The sequence below is a fragment of the Carcharodon carcharias genome, chromosome 6, assembly GCF_017639515.1.
Source record: "Carcharodon carcharias isolate sCarCar2 chromosome 6, sCarCar2.pri, whole genome shotgun sequence".
Classification (NCBI taxonomy): domain Eukaryota; kingdom Metazoa; phylum Chordata; class Chondrichthyes; order Lamniformes; family Lamnidae; genus Carcharodon; species Carcharodon carcharias.
Genome location: NC_054472.1, coordinates 153,069,405 through 153,087,299, shown reverse-complemented (window position 1 = coordinate 153,087,299; position 17,895 = coordinate 153,069,405).

Sequence of the window (17,895 nt, the reverse complement as noted above, 5' to 3'; positions counted from 1 at the left end):
ATACAGCAGACCACCACAAATTGGGGCACCCACTCTGGTGAGTGTTGCAGGGCTCCACCGGAGTGTAAAGGCAGCAGAACCATTGCTTCACCATCCTAATGATCTGCCCTATGATGTTTCGTATGGCAGCAGTGCTCCCAAGGCAACCACTCATTGCGTCAAACAAAATTTCTTCATGTAGACTTTGGTTCTTTTCCAATTCACCTTAGGTTGCCAATGGGAACAGTTTCTTCACCTACTCTGTTCTGGATCCTTAGGATTTTGAACAGCTCTGTCAAATTTTCTCCCAACGTTCTCTTCTGTAAGGAGAACAACCCCAGTGTGGTAAAGTGGAGTGCTATGTACCTTTAAGAGAATGTAGTTAATTGACCATGTGACTGTATTAACCAATCGCTACACATCATGGGCTACTTTGGTAACAATAGGTCTAGAGCTGGAGGTGTTTGAAGAAGCACACATGGTGTTAGTGCTCTGATCTTAGTTCCAATAAACCACCAGTGTTTGTTCAGTTAATGGGTTGCCCTACCTAAATTGTTTCAAGCACCAACTAATGTGTTAATATCAAGAGTTCACCAGATGAAGCAAACTTGATAACCAAAAACATAAAAATAGTGACGAGAATAAATTGACGGTAATCAAGGAACTGTGGTAAGCCAGCTATGTTACTTCTCCACTACCTTGAAAGCTGTTTAAAAGTACAGTTTCCTTAGTCATTGAGTATGCCGCGGTTTGGGCACCTTGAACCATTCAACCCCGTTTCCGATGACTGGTCTCATTACATCGAACACCTAGCGTTCTTCTCTACTGCTAATGACATCATGGGGGAGGACAAGAAGAGGGTGATTCTTTAGTCCACATGCGGGAGCAAAACACATTGGCTGATCCAGAGCCTCACGTGACCTAACACCCCCAATACAAAAACAGAATTACCTGGAAAAACTCAGCAGGTCTGGCAGCATCGGCGGAGAAGAAAAGAGTTGACGTTTCAAGTCCTCATGACCCTTCAACAGGTCATGAGGACTCGAAACGTCAACTCTTTTCTTCTCTGCCGATGCTGCCAGACCTGCTGTGTTTTTCCAGGTAATTCTGTTTTTGTTTTGGATTTCCAGCATCTGCAGTTTTTTGTTTTTACCCCCGATACAAAGACTTTCGACGAGTTAGTAAACATTGTCAAAAAAACCACCTGAAGACAAAGCCCTCAGTCACTGTGCAGCGTTTTAAATGCAATTCAATGAATAGGCTTCCAGGAGAGACAGTCGCTGACTATGTAGCTGCTTTAAAGGAATTAACAGAATATTATGAGTTTGGAACTTCAATTAATGGCTTGTTGAGAGACCAATTGATATGCGGAATCGGGGATGATGCTATTCAAAAGCGACTGCTATCTGAAACTAATCTAGACTTCAGTAAGGTATGAGAATTGGCAACAGCCGTGGAGAGCACTGTTAGAGACTCAGAGGCAATAAAAGATTCACAAAATGGTGCTGTCCATCTTGTAGGGCAGGAAGGGCTGGTAAAAAAAAGCGCAAAAACCTCAGACTCCTCAGAAAGGAGGGAAACACCCACTATGTACAGACCATTGAAGAACAACAGTACTACAGTGAAAACCTACGACATTAATGAGAGAAATGCATCCAGGCAGCCTGCAGGTGATGGACAGTTCAGAAATATCGAATGCTTTTTCTGCCACCGCAATGGTCACATAATGCGGTAGCGTAAAGATAGACTGAGACAGCATTTTAAAAACAAAAGTAGAAATCACGAAATCTGTCACGTTGAAGAACTAGCGGAAGCAGAATCTAACATCTATTCATTATACAACCTGAAAGTGGGTAGAACTGATCTAATCCAGGTAGTCATTAGAGCCAATGAACAACCCATCAAGATGGGGGTCGAGACTGGGGCATAGTGTCTGTCTAAGCAGAACATACGTTCAGATACTGGAATAAAGGAGTCCATCCTTTATGTTTCGAAGAATCCAGCACTAAATTAAAAACATATATGGGCAAAGAAATAAGAGCAAAAGGGATACTTCAAGCCCTGGTGCAATATGGGGATCAGTCTGCAAATTTACCCCTTATAGTAGTAATTGGGGCAGGCCCCAGTTTAATTGGTCACAACTGGTTCAGAAAGATTAAATTGCAATAGGCCAAGATTTTTCAAATAGAACGAGAAACTTACACGAATTGCTACAAAAGTACGCTTCCATTTTTGGTGACAAGGTATGAAGGATTTGTGGGTTACAAGCCAAAATCCATGCAGACCTAATGCAACTCCAGATTTATCAGAGCCACACCAGTCCCTTATGCTCCTCGGGACAAGGTTGAGACCAAGCTAAACAGGCTGGAAAAGTTAACAATAAACAGAGTGGCCAAACTTGATAGACACCTGATACCGAAGATTGACGAATTATATTCAAAGTTGGCAGGGGGGCATCACATATTCAAAACTCAATATGAGCCATGCCTATCAGCAGGTAGAGTTGGAAGAAAGCTCTAGAGAATTCGTGACCAGCAATACACAATAAGGATGGTATCAATATACTCTACTACCCTTTGGGATCTCATTGGTGTGTACTATTTTCCAGCCATGGAATATCTACTTCAGGGACTGCCCCACGTCGTTATACATCTGGATAATGCATCTTACAAGCGAGGGTGCACTTGAAGCGAGAATAATGTCTTTTCCAAATCCAAGAGGGAGTTTACTTGGGCCATAAGGTCAACAGGCAGGACTTGCATCCCGTGGAAGAAAAGGTCAAGGCTATTCGTGAGGCACCTGCACTGAGAAACACGACAGAACTAAAGGCCTTCTTAAGCATGATAAGCTAATATGGACGATTTCTCCAAAATCAACAACCGTATTGGCTCTGTTATGTGCATTGCTTAAGAAAAACCATAAATAGATTTGGCAAGCTCTGCACTGAAGGAAAAGCAATTGTTAAGATCATCAGCCCTACTGGTTCACTTTGACCCAAAGAAAGAATTGATTTTAACTTGCAATGCAGCCCCTTGTGGAGTAGGGACTGTACTTTCACATTGGATGTTGGTTGACTCCGAACAACCCATTGGCTATACATCTTGCATGATCAGTGCTGCAGAGTGATGATATTCTCAAACTGAGAAGTTGGGCTTGTCTGTCGTGCTTGGTATTCAGAAATTCTATCAATACCTCCACCGTCTCCATTTTCACATTATAACTGACTACAAGCCTCTGCTGGGATTATTTGGAGAGGATAAGGTTATGCCCCCCATCACATCTGCTTGCGTCCAGAGGTGGGCACTGATATTGGCTGCTTATGAATATACTTTTATTGACTGCTCGGGAGGCCAGATCGCACACGCTGATGCCCTGAGCCGCCTCCCCCAGCCAGATAACAACATAATGGTTCCAATTCCCCAGGAACTTGTCTTAGTACTAAATTTTTTGGATTCCTCCCCTGTCCAGGCCAAACAAATCTGTGAATGGTCAAGCTGAGACCCATCTGGCAGCAGGTCTTGATTGGATGCTCAGGCGAGCTAAAGTCTGATGACTTGAAGCTCTATTTTAATCACAGATATGAGCTCACCTGCCAGGAATGCATATTACTCTGGAGAGCAAGGGTTATCATGCCTCTGAGAGGGCAAAGGCCATTACTGGCCAAATTACATAGCGTCCACCCTGGCATTAGAAGGATGAAGATGGTTGTACCCAGCTACTTGTGGTGGCCAAGGATGGATGCGAACATCAAAACCCTTGTCAAAAGTTGTCTTCAATGTCAGCAGGTACAAGAGCTACCCCCCCCACCCCCCAACCTTAGCTCCATTGCACCCCAGGGAATGGTGGGTGGCCATTGGTTCGCATCCACATCGACTACGTGAAGCCCGTCTAGGGCACAATGTTCCGATTACTATTTGATGCCCATTCCAAGTGGATGGATGTCTACCAAGTCCAGTCACTAATGTCTGCTGCTATAGACCATTTTCGACAGAGTTTTTCAGTGCATAGGTTACCAGAGGTGCTCATATCAGACAACGGGACTGTATTTACCAGCAGGAGATTCCACAGTTTCCAACCCTCAACGAAATAACTCATATCAAAATCTCGCCTTACCGTCCCACCTCTAATGGTTTGGCTGAACAGGCGGTCCAAACTTTTAAGTCCGGAATGAAAAAGCTGGACAGGGATTCCATCAGCACCAGATTGTCACGGTTCCTGTTCGCATACTGGACAATGCCACACACAACCACCGGTATTGCTACTGTTGAATTACTAATGAAAAGATGTCTCCACACCTGTCTAACTCTTCTCAGGCCGACTTTAGGGGAGACGGTGGAGAGAAGCCAAGAGGCCCAGAGGCTAGACATGATGGCCGTAATCATGAAAGAAATTTCAGGGTTGGAGACACAGTTCTCATAAAGAACGTTGGAGATGGACACAATTGGCTATTAGAAGAAGTGAGTGCCATGACAGGACCTCTCTCCTACATTCTATTGGAAATGGTCAAATAATTAAATGACACGTGGATCATCTCCAGAGAAAAGAGACAGTCCCACAAGAAGGAATGCCGTCATCATTTGCATTTGAGTCTGTATCGCACGTGGAAGTACCAGTGGGACCTGTTGGACCAAAGAGGGAGACAAACTTGCCCACTTCCACAAAAGAGCCAGGTGGACTGGTTACCCCTGAGAAGAGGGTCTCAGAAAAACTAGCCGAAGCCATTGAGCTATGATGCTTGACACTTCCGAGGAAGCCTCCTGAGAGACTTGACTTGGAAATAGTTTTTCATGTAAATAATTTGGATGTTGTGAAGTTTGTCAATTGTAGGTTGAAGTAAAGGTGGAGGGATGTGGTAAAGTGGAGTGCTATGTACCTTTAAGAGAACTTAGTTAATTGACCATGTGACTGTATTGGCCAACTGCCACACAGTATGGTCTACTTTGATAACTGTAAGTCTAGAGCTAGAGGTGATTGAAGAAACACACATGGTATTAGTGCTCTGTTCTTAGTTACAATAAATCACCAGTGTTTGTTCTGTTAATCAGTCTCTCTGCCTATATTGTTTCAAGCACCAACTAATGAGTTAGTATCAAGGGCTCACCTAGCGTTCCCCAGGCAAAGTGAACCTGATAACCTAAAACATAAAACCCAGCTTCTCCAAACTATCCATGTAACTTCATTCCTGCAACCAATCTCGTAAATCTCTCTGCCCCTTTTCTAAAGTCTTCAAAACCCTCCTAAAGTGTGGTGCCCAGAATTGGACAGAATATTTGAGTTGAGGCTGAATCACTGACTTTATAAAGATTTGCCATAACTTCCTTGTTGCCTCTCTTGTGCAGCCGTGGGTTAGCTGAGATATATTACTAATGTTGCCTGCTCCATCCTGGATGGATCCTCAAACAAAGAAATTTATGGCCACGGTCAACTTCACAAATACAGGCTATGCCATGCTTTCCCTGCTGTGAGGTTACAGGTCTAGTTGCAAAAGGGGCAGAGTCCTGGAACTCCCTCTCTAACACTGTGGGTGCAGTTACACCACAGGGACTGCAATGGTTCAAGAAGGTAGCTCACCATCACCTTCTAAAGGGCAGTTCGAGATGGGCAATAAATGCTGACCTATTGCCAAGGATGTCCACATCCCATGTATGAATTTTTTTTTAAATCACATCATTGATGAAGAAGCCCAATCACTTGATCTGAAACTCACAGCCACCAGTTATAAGTTAAAATGCTAGTAAAGTGAGTCTAGAATGCAGAGGAAACATAGACCAGATAAGAAAGATGTGAGTTTATCAAGGCTAAATGGAACATATTTTAATATGAGGGATAAGACATATGAGCGGAGGGCACAGATCGGCTCATTAGAGTATGATATCACAGCTATGACCGAGACTTGGCTTAAAGAAGGGCAGGATTGGCAGCTGAACAACCCTGGTTATAGAGTATTCAGACGAGATAATGAGGTGCATAGAAGAGAAGGGGTCACAATATTGATCGAAGAATCAATTATAGCAGTGATGTGGGATGATATCCTGGAAGGATCATCAAATTAGGCCACATGGGTGGAAATAAAAAACACAAAAGGAGCAAACACGCTCTTGGGTGTGTACTATAGGCCCCCAAACAGTCAGAGAGAGATAGAGGATCAAATAGGTAAGGATAATAAAGCAGTAATAGTAGGGGATTTTAACTACCCAAATATTAACTGGAATAGTTTTAGTGTGCAAGGTAGGGAGGGAGCAAAATTCTTAAGTTACATTCAGGAGAACTTTTTTAGCCAGTATATAGAAAGCCCAACAAGGGAGGGGGTAGTTCTGAACCTAATAATCGGAAATGAGCCCTAGCAGGTGGAAGGCGTATCAGTAGGGGAACATTTTGGAATTTAGGATAGTTTTCAAAACCCGTCCAGCCACAGAAGAGGTGCCAGAGGACAGGAGAACTGTTAACATTGTTCCTTTATTAAAGAGGAAGGGATAGACTTGGAAATTACAGGCCAGTCAGTCTAACCTCGGTGGTGGGGAAATTACTAAAAAGAATTCTGAGGGACAGAATATATCTGCACTTGGAGAGACATGAATTAATCAGGGATAGTCAGCATGGATTTGTTAAGGGAAGATCATGTTTGACAAATTTGATCGAATTTTTTGAAGAGGTAACCTGGAGTATTAATGAGGATAATGCATTTGATGTGGTCTACATGGACTTTAGCAAGGCTTTTGATAAGGTCCCTCATGGAAGACTGGTCAAAAAAATAAGAGTCCATGGGATCCAAGGCAAAGTGGCACGTTGGATCCAAAATTGGCTGAGAGGAAGGGAGCAGAGGGTGATGGTAAAGGGATGTTTCTGTGAAAAGAAGTCTGTTTCCAATGGGATTCCACAGGGCTCAGTCCTGGGGCCCTTGCTGTTTGTGGTGTACATAAATGATTTGGACTTAAATGTAGGGGGTATGATCAAGAAGTTCACAAATGACATGAAAATTGGTAGGGTGGTAAATAGTGAGGAGGATAGTTGTAAACTGCAGGAGGATATCAATGGACTGGTCAGGTGGGCAGAGCAGTGGCAAATGGAATTCAACCTGGAAAAGTGTGAGGTAATGCACTTGAGGAGGGCCAACAAGGCAAGGGATTACATTATGAATGGTAGGACCCTGGAAGGTACTGAAGATCAGAAGGACATTGGTGTGCATACCCACAGATCTCTGAAAGTAGCAGGACAGATAGATAAGGTGGTTAAGAAGGCATATGGGATACTTGCCTTTATTAGTCAAGGCATAGAATACAAGAACAGGGAGGTTATGCTGGAAATGTATAAAACGCTGGTTAGGCCACAACTGGAATACTGTGTGCAGTTCTGGTCACCACTTCATAGGAAGAATGTGATTGCACTGGAGAGGGTGCAGAGGAGATTTACCAAGACGCTGCCTGGGCTTGAGGATCTGAGCTATGAAAAAAGATTGGATAGGCTGGGATTGTTTTCCTTGGAGCAACGAAGGTTGAGAGGGGACCTGATAGAGGTGTATAAGATTATGAGGGACATAAATAGGATGGATAGGAAGGCACTTTTTCCATTAGTAGAGGGGTCAATAACCATGGGGCATAGGTTTAAGGTAAGAGGTAGAAGGCTAAGAGGGGAGTTGAGGAGAAAAGTTTTCACCAGAGGTTGATGGGGCCTAAAAGGGTGGTCAAGCCAGAAACTGCCTTAACATTTAAGAAGTATTTAGGTATTTACTTGCATTGCCATAGCCTCCAGGACTATGGGCCAAGTGCTGGAAAATGGGATTAGTGTAGTCAGAGCTTTGTTGACCGGTGCAGACACGATGGGCCAAATGTCCTCCTTCTGTGCTTTAAATGTCTATGAGTCTATGATTCAGTTCAGAAACTGGCACTTCACATACTTAGAGGCTAGAGTTGGGATCAACATGTGGTGAATCACTGGGCATGAGAGGATGCAGCCAGTCTAGGGAATAATGCATGACTTGTGTGCTGGTTCATTGGAGGCCGAAGTCGTAAACGGGTTCTGCTACAGCGGCCTCAGACAAGGACCTCGATGGAGAAGTATACAGGACAGTACCAAGATATGGGTGCCTTGGCTAGTCTGCCACATAGCATCCTGACACTGTCAAGGAACATTGTGGAGCTCAGCAGCAAGTTTGCAAAGGGTGCTGCGCAGAGCTTGCCTTCTACACTGCTTCTGCTCCATCTCACTGACATGTTTTGGGCCCAAAGGCACTACAGCTGTAGCCCTCATACTTATTGTATCTTTTTTGTGAACAGGTCATCTGCTCCTCTGCTTTCCCTGTGAGGTGCACCAAAACTCCCTTCCAAATCCAGGGATTCAACAATATACCTTCAAAAACACTGCAGTAAACAATCAGACCCATAATAACAGACATTCTTCCAAATTACCTTAACTGCAAGTGGGTGTCTGGCCCTTTAAGTATTGCTAGTGCTGAGTCCATCTTACAGCTGAACACTTGATCTTTTCTGAGTGACATTTGTTGATTGGACTTGTGAGGCCTAAATCTGGTAAATGTGCATCATATCAGCTCGTAGGTCTGTTTAACAGACTATTATTTGAAAAGGAACAATATGCAAGGTTATGACGAGAAGGCAGGAGAATAGCACAAATGAAATGCTCATTTGGAGAGCTGATGCAGACACAATGGGCTGAATGGCCTCCTTCTGCACTGTAACAATTCTGTGATTCTATGAACATCATAATGGCACACATTCAGTTGCTTCCAGCACTCAAAGGGAACACCTGTGTGAGCACTTTTCTCAAGATGGCACATATGTGTGAGCTTCCAGTGCTGCTACTGATCTAAATATCATGGCAATGAACTCAAAAATTAATAATCTCACCGCAAATGCTATAACTTCAAGGGTGAGTACACTCACTGCAAGAATTGCAAATTCATCACAAAAGATGAGTTGGTAATGTGGTTTAATACAAGATGCTTCATTACATCACATGTTCATAAATGAAAAATAACGTTTAATGAAAATTTTTAACAAAGATTGTACTCCTCTTAAGGCACCCAATTGGAACAGTCTCGAAGAAGCATTACTACACGTTCAATCTATTCTGTATCTGACCTGGAGGCAAACATAGAAACAGATGCATAAATAAGCCATTCTGGTCCAGCTTGCTCTTACTGTGATCTTTCTGTCCTTGGCCTGTTACTGTTGCTCCAATTAAGCTTAATGCAAACTCGAGGAACAGCATCTCATCTTTCGACTGGGCGCTTTATAATCTTCTGGGCTCAACCCAACAATTTTAGGTCATAACCTCTGCCCCATTTTGTTTCATGGTTTTTGCTGGTTTTGTTTTTTCTCGTTTTTTTTTTAATTCATTTATTTTGTGTTCAGGCAGCAGTTATCCTGCCATCCATACCTCCTCTAGACACAAATTTTGTTTCTTTATTTTTCATATTATCACTCCCTTTGGCCTTACACTATGAACCTTTTGTGATTGGCTCTCTCCTGCCCTCCACCCTATCACAGACCTTCCTTTCTGTTGTTCTTCCTACCCTGTTCCCCTTTCATATGCTCAGAAACCTATTACATCTCAGTTCTGATGAAAGGTCACCGAGCTGAAAGGTTAACTCTGTTTCTCTCTGCACAGACACTGTCAGACCTGTTGAGTGTTTCCAGCATTTCCTGCTTTATTTCAGATTTCCAGCATCAGCAGTATTTTGCTTTTCCATATACTAGCTCATTCCACATCCTTTGCTCCCCTTAGCTAACAAAAATCTTTCAATGTTCACCTTGAAAGTTTCAATTGATGTAGACTCATAGCCTTTGGGAATAATGAGCTCCATGTTTCCACTGTCATTTGTGAGAATGCTGGCTTCCTGATTTCAGTCTTGAATAATGTCTTAGCTCCAATTTTAAATTATACCCTTTAGTTCTGGATTCCCACAACAAGGGAATAGTTTCTATGTATCTTCCATAGTGAGTACAGATTCTCTTTCTAATGTTTTGCTCACCCATCTTGTGGATTCTCACTCAGGGGTCTCGTAATTTTGGTATTTTAATCCTCGTCGCCAGCTTTATGTCTTGAGTCTATGGGCTGAATTTTGCCATCGGCGAGCAGGGGGTGGGGCTGCTCACCGACGTGCAAAATGACATGGGATGACGTTGGGCGGAACTCCCAATGCCACCGCGTCCCATTTAAATTTTCAGGAAGGCGGGGGCACAGCCAAATCAGCTGCGGATCATTAAAACAATTAAAGGACCTGCCTGTCCAACCTTAAGGTTGGTGGGCAGGCCAGGAGCCCCAGCGGCAAATAGAGAAAAGATGAAACCTCATCCAGCGGCGGGATCAGGTTTCATGCAGGGATTTTAAAAGTTGAATAAAGTTTTAGTGAAATTTAGTAACATGTCCCATCTCGTGTGACATTGTCACATAAGGGGGACATGTTAAGGATTTTTTTCTATTTTTAATGTTTATACAACTGTCAACGATCTCTCTGAGGCCTTAATTGGCCCGCCCGCTTTAAATGGTGGCAGGGCCCGCTTCTCCGGCCGGGATCAGCTCCGTGCCCGCTGGAGATTGGGTCGGGCCCACCCGCCTGACAGGCAGAAAATTCTGCCCTATCAGTTCACTAGACAAGTAAACTCAAAATGCACGCCTTCATATACACTTGTTAGTTGATGCTTGCTATCAATGACGTGATATTTAGAGAGACTGACATAAGAACAAACTGTGATTGTTTATTGCAACAGAAATCAGAGCAATAAATCCTTGCGTGCTCCCACAACCACCTCCAGCTCCAGACTTACAGTTACCCAGTAGCCCATGCTGTGCAGTGATTGGTCAGTACTGTCACATGGTTAGTCCACTCACATTTCCTTAAAGGTACATGGTACTTCACTTTACCACATACCTCCCCCTTTACTTAAAAAATACAGTTGAAAAGCTTAATAACACGTGAACTATTTACACTAATAACTATTTATGAATCAAGTCTCTCAGGAGGCTTTCTCAGACGTTTTGAGCATCACAGTTCAACAACCTTAGCTGGTTTCCCGAGACCTTTTCGGGGACAGTAGTCCACTCGGTTCCTCAGTGGATGATTTCACAGCTTCCAACTGCAGTCACTTTCATTCCTGCTGCCCCTCTCCTCCAAGGTGAAAAAGATAAAGAGCAACAAGCACAAAGCAACACAGAGAGAAAAAAAAATTGTTTTTCTTTTCGAGATTTGTCAATAATTCCTCTTTTTCTTCCTGCATGTCCTTTTCTTGGTAGCACTGATCCGTATCTCAGTCTCCTATTTAATTTCACTATTGGCTGGATTAGACGCATGCACAAGCTGAACATAAGTGAGCTCAATAGTTGCGTTTTCCGACAGCTCTTCTGAGGACACAGGGCCTTCTAGTTTTTAAATTTCAAGGCTTTTGTGCAGCTGCTGCTTCAGCTCTTTCAATTCCTTCCTTCTTTTGAATTCATTCACGGGATGTGGGCTTCGCTGGCCGGGCCAGCATTTATTGCCCATCCCTAGTTGCCCTTGAGAAGATGGTGGTGAACTGCCTTCTTGAACCGCTGCAGTCCATGTGGTGTAGGTACACCCATGATGCTGTTAGGAAGGGTGTTCTAGGATTTTGACCCAGCGACAGTGAGGGTACGGCAATATATTTCAAAGTCAGGATGGTCTCATTAACAGTTTGCTGGAGAATCTCATATCATTGCCTCTTCTCAGCCAATTCATTCCTTAACTTGACCAGAGACAGGTTTAACTCTTCCTTTTCTTCTTCATATCTTTTCAGTGGCACAAATTGGGAACTGATTGAATTTTGTAGTGCACGAAAATCCTTTAAAAGGTTTTCCTTTTCTTTTTGAAGGATGCTGACTTCAGCTTGAATCTGTCCCATTATAACAATTCAATGGGCTTCTCCCATTGAGTCTTCGCACACTCATCTTTGTGTTTGGCTTACAATGGCTTTCTTGACTGCCATCGATTGATTCATGTTTTGCCTTCTACAGAGTTTCCCTCTCTCTGGGGTCTCTTATAATTTTCTGCCCAAAGCCATTTTTCTTGAATGTACCCCTTTAAATGAATTGCCGCTTTAAGAGCAGCCACCTTTTTTTTTACTCTGTCTCTGCAGCTGTCAATGTTTCTGTGCTGTGTTTCATGCTCTTTGAGTTCTGGTGGGATCTGCATGATCGTGATTCTGCAGCACTGCTTCCTGCTCTGATTGCCATCTATTTTACAAACTGAGTACAGATTCTCTTTCTAATGTTTTGCTCACCCGTCTTGTGGATTCTCACTCAGGGGTCTCGCAATTTTGATATTTTAACCCTTGTCGCAGTTTTGTTTCGTGAGTCTATGAGTTCACTAGTCAAGTAAACTTGAATTGCATGCCTTCATATACACTTGTTTGTTGATGCTCACTTTCAATAATGGAGAGAGACCGACATAAGAACAAACTGTGATTGTTTATTGCAACAGACGTCAGAGCACTAAATCCTTATGTGCTCCCACAACCATCTCCAGCTCCAGACTTACAGTTAACCAGTAGCCTGTGCTGCACAGTAATTGGTCAGTACTGTCACATGGTTAGTCCACTTGCATTCTCTTAAAGATACATGGTATTCCACTTTACCACAGAATCCCTTAATTATTTAAAATACCTCGATTAAATCATTCCTCAACCTTTGAGCTGCAAAGGAATATAAGCCAAGTCTGTGTAACTTGCCTTTATAATTTAACCCCTTCAGCCCTTATGATTTGAATTAAACTAAATGCACCCTTCAAAGGCTAATATATCTTTTCTGAGGTTTGGCTTCCAAAGCTGAAAAATACTCCAGCTGGAGTCTGACCAAGGCTCTGTGTAACCGAAGCATCACTTATTCACTTTTAAATTTCAATCCCCTTGAGGTAAAAGCCGACATTCCATTAGCCTTTTTGATTACTTTGTTGTACCAGTGCATTAGCTTGTAGTGATTTATATATATGGAGATCTAAATCCCTTTGCTCCTACATAGTTTCAAGTTCCTTAACATTAAGAAAATATTGGGCCGTAACTTCCTCGCAGTGGCAATCAGCGTCGGATTGCCACTCCGTGCTCCATTACTTATTCTAAATTTCTTCTGTGTCTTTCTTGCCTAACCTTGCGGCTCAGGCCATGCGAGATCTAGGCAGCGTAGCTGTCCTCAAGGCCCAGCATCGCTGTCCCGCAGAGTCAGATTGAAGAAGGTCACACCTCCTTTTTTATGGCGCGAGCTGCCGTAAATCAGGTCAGATTAAGGTCCCATTGAAATTGACAGGCCAGGGAGGAGGTAAGTGTCTAAGGCAAGTGGATAGGATTTGGGGGGTGGGGGGGGGGGACAGAGGTCAGCGATGATCAGAGGTTGGGTGGGAGATCGGAAGTCGAGTGGGGTGGGGGTGTTGGGGGGGCCAGACCTAGGAGGGGGGAGGTTAGAGGGGTGGGGGGTCAGACCACGGGGTGTTGAGGGGTCAGACCTCGGTTGGAGGTGGGTGGGGGAGGGTGGGATGTCGGACCTCGTGGGGTGGGGGGGGGGGCGCGGTTGGGTGTTGTACCTCTGGCAGATTGTGGGGTTGGGTGTTCAGACTTTGGGTGGGGGTAATTGGAGGTTGGGGGGTGTCAGGTTGATTTGTGCTTGCGGTGGGGGGAGCAGTGGGATGTTTGGTCAGGTAGGCAGGGTTTGGGGCTGCGGGGTGAGGTGGGTCAGCTCAGGGGAGGCAGTTGGATTGGGTAGGGGGGGGGGTGTTGTCAGGCCTGCCTGGGATGGTGGTGTGGGGGGGCGGCGGTGGGGATTTGCTCTGGCCTGAAGGGTCGAGGTGAGGTGGGGGTCAGAGGTGGTAGGGGTGGGAATCCCATGGGTGGTTGGAGGGTTGATGGGGAATACCATGGGGTGGGTGGTTAGTCAGTAGGGTTGGGGGGTGTGTGGGGAGTCCCATGGTGAGTGGGGTACGGTCCAGGTCTTTACAATGGTTACTCAGAAGTTAGAAGAGATTTTAATTCTTCTAACTTTTTCTAGGTAACTATTTGCGTAACACAACCAGAACCATCCGAAGTTTGCAATTTAAATTGCATTTTCGGATGGTTCCCAGCATGGAGCAATTGCCCAGAGGAAGTTTGCACTTCTGGGCAATTGCCATGCAAACCCTCGCCTGTGAAGTTCTGAGAGGGGGTCCACAGCGCATCTTTGGGGAATCCCCCCACAATCTGACACTGGGGGGGCTCAGAAGTTGCGGCCCAATCTGATTTTTATTCCTCAGATCCAAATTGGATGACTTCATACTTCCCCACACTGAACTCCAGCCAGCATAGTTTTACCCACTCACTTAGTCTGCCTATGTATCTTTATAACTTTCTCCCTTATCCACACAACTGACTGTGCCTGTGCGGAAGAAGTTTTACTTTGCCTCTAAGCTTTGTCGTACCTGACCAGGGAGTATTCAATAAGTAGCCAAGGAGGGGCCTTACTCTGCATCTAACTTCTTGCTATAATTGACTTGGGAGCATTGTTGGGATATGGTAGTATTCAGCATTTACTCCAAGTAGTTCCTGACCTGGGAAGGAAGCTGAAGTCAGTTGTCTTATAGGGAAAAATATTTCCATTCCCCAGAATTTACCTTGAACAGATAACAACCCCCTCACCACACCCAAAAAGTAGCGGGTGATACTTTCAGACAGTTATTTGCCATATAACATTCCTTTCAGTGTTATTTTAGCAAAGCCATTAAACTATTGAAGGAAAAGTGTAAATACCTGTATTTGTCACATGAATCTGTTAATATCACCAACAATCATATTTAGGTTTATAAAATAAATGTTACTAATACCCAATTGATTCATTTTAGGGGTTATCCCACTGAAGACTTTTACAATTTAATTACATTTAAAGAAACTTACTAATGGAAAATAACATAATCTGGCCAATCAACCAGGGCTTCTGCAACTGTCATTGAGAAATAGCACTTGAGCTGGTTTTAATTAAATTATGCTGATAAAGATTTGTCGAAGTAACATTGCTCATGTCAGCAAGGTCTTGGAGGGCTTCCAGTCTCAGCTGCCTCAAATCAGGAACTTATTTTTGCTGGGCTTTGCTCTCCAGGGAACTGAGGGTGGGCACGATTGATGACGACAATTCAATACCACAGTGCAGAGCTGTTTTCAGCATCTTTCAAACAACTCTTTCAAAATAAATAAGTTATAAAAAAATGAGTGGTGTCTGACAATTTTATTCACAATAGTCAGCACCAGTTTATTTTTCCACATTGCTAAAGCCTTTGCAGAATAACTTCTTAAGACTCTATTGCTGGTCAGTGTAGGTGAGAGGATCAGAAGCATTATAGTTCTCGTTCTGTCCCACACTGGCACCTAGTGAGATCAGGTGCCAGCAATGTAGCCTTGCTAAATAACCCTTATTAACATGATAATTTTGCCCCTTTTGTTATTTATGCAAAACCGTTCCCCCAATTTCACATTTCACTAGGGGCAGAATTTTATGTCCCATGGGTGGACGCGTGCCAAACCAGATTGGGCGTAATGCGCTGATGTTGGAGGAATGTCACGGTGTCATCGTGCACTTGGGCAATATTTTGGTCGATGGGCACAAGCGGATGCCGGAGCTGCACCCACCATTAATTAAGAGGCAAATTAAGGCCATCAAAAAGCCAATTGACAGTGATTTTTCACTGCCTCCCCTGATCTTCTTTGAGACAGTGCCATAGGATCTTGTACGTTCAGAAAAAGCAGCAGATTTCAGGAAGAGTGGGAGACAGTGCTCAGCACTTTCCCCTGAAAATGAAGACCCCACAGTGGAATCAAAATAATATGAACAGCCTCATTCATTGAAGGGGAAGATTTCCAGTGCTGCTACTGCAACATAAATGGTAGGAGCAACTATTTAATGAGTATTTAAAGATAAGTATCTGAGAAAGAAGTCAAAGAATAGTTATAATGGATACATTTATATAGTATCTTTCAAGACCTCAGGATGTCCCAAAGTACTTTACAACCAATGGCCAATGACAATGACTTCTACAAATTTTGTAGTGTAGTGACTCCTGTAGTGTAAGAAAAATGGCAACCAATCTGTCACAATTCGCCTCTACAAAAAACAATGAGATAAATGACCATATCATATGTTTTAGTGATAGTTGTTGTGGATAAATATTGGCCACAGAACTAGGTGAATTCCCCACTCTTCTTTGAATAGTGCCATGGGATCTTTTACATTCACTTGAAAGAGCAAATGGAAGCTTCAGTTTAATGTCTCACCTGAAAGATGGCACTTCTGATAGTACAGAACTCCCTCACTGCACTGGACTGTCAGCCTAGATTATGGACTCAAGTCTCTGGACTGGGACTGAGATAGGACCTATGGACTCAGAGGCAAGAGGCTATTCACTGAGCCAATGCTGATGTATGGCTAGTGAAAAGAAGTGGCTAGCTACAAACAATCTGGAGATCAAAAGAGTGCAGAGGCAGGAAATTAATCGCTGGGCAAGTGATGGATGCTGGAATGAAAGACTGCTGCTGCTGTTGCTGCTGCTACTGCTGTGAGTTTGGCACCATCCTGCTTGAGCAACTTATCTCTCCTTACTTTCTCACCTTTCGCTAGGCCCTGTGCATAATTTACCAGACATTATTTTAAATGATTGGGATTATGTACACTTCTGAGGAGGCTCCAAAGTGGCAGCATAAATTAGAAAACTATTCCTCTTATGCCATTTTGGCTCAGTTGGTTGCACTTTTGCTTTTGATTAATAAGATTGTGAGCTCAATCCTTATTCCACAGCTTAAACACATAATGAAGTCTGACACTCCAGTAGAACATTGATGGAGCGTTGCACGATCCTTATAAGCTATAACACGAAAAAGGGCAATTAGCCCCAGTCAGTTAATATTCTCCTCCGTACAAGCAGAATCCTAACCACATTTCCTCCCCTGTTTCTGTATCCCTTCATCCCTTTCTCTTTATTTGTCTATTCAATCTAATGACATAGGGTTCATTTCAACCTAACTCACTCAGTGGGAAACTGACAGCAACAGATCAGCTGCTCAATATCAATGGAAGGTAAAATTAGTAAATTGGACGGCCAGTCCGATCAGATCAGTTTCCCTCCCAGACGAGTTTGGTAAAACCAACTGCAAAAATTTTGACGTCAGCCTGGAAGTGAATTTCATAGCCTCATTTCTTTCTGTGCAAAGATATTTGGATAAGATGTCAGTTTGGATGGGCATTGAAAATATAGTACTTCTCAAAACACACGGGATTGTATTGGCCAACATTTCTCCATCAACCATCATACAGGCTAATAGATAATTTACCTTATTTGCTGTTTGTCAGATGTTATTGTGCGTAAAATGATTTTGGATCACTGTACCTAAAAGTAATTCTTTGTACATAACCACTGCACTACTGTACTTATGACATGGAAGGAAATTCATTGCTGTTAGCAAAGACCACAAACTCAAAGGCAATGCAGGCCAGAGGCAAGGTTGGGACCATGATTCTCTCTTTTGCACTGCCTTTGGCTGGGCCTATACACTGAGAATACAGGATGGCTAAATTTGCTATCTTGAAGAATGGCCACTTGTGTGGAGTCAAGGAGAAAGCAGCCAGCATCCAAAGAAATATATCCTAGCTAGAGTTGGTGACTTCAGCAAAAGAAAGGGGGAGAAAGTATGGAAAAAAGATACTGCAATGAGCTGTGCTATTTGTCAATGTGCCTTTACCTCAGATCTTGAAAGTCTATTGTAGCAATATTGATGGAGTCAGTGGATTGACTAATAGGTATCCAGGTGCTTTCTGAAAATTATTACTCCTTACGTGGCAAATCCAATGAAATACCAAGCTCAAAATGTAAATGACATTTGCTTAGTTATTATTAAGGTCAAGTGAAAATCTAATAGAATTGCTCACATTTTTAAAACCATT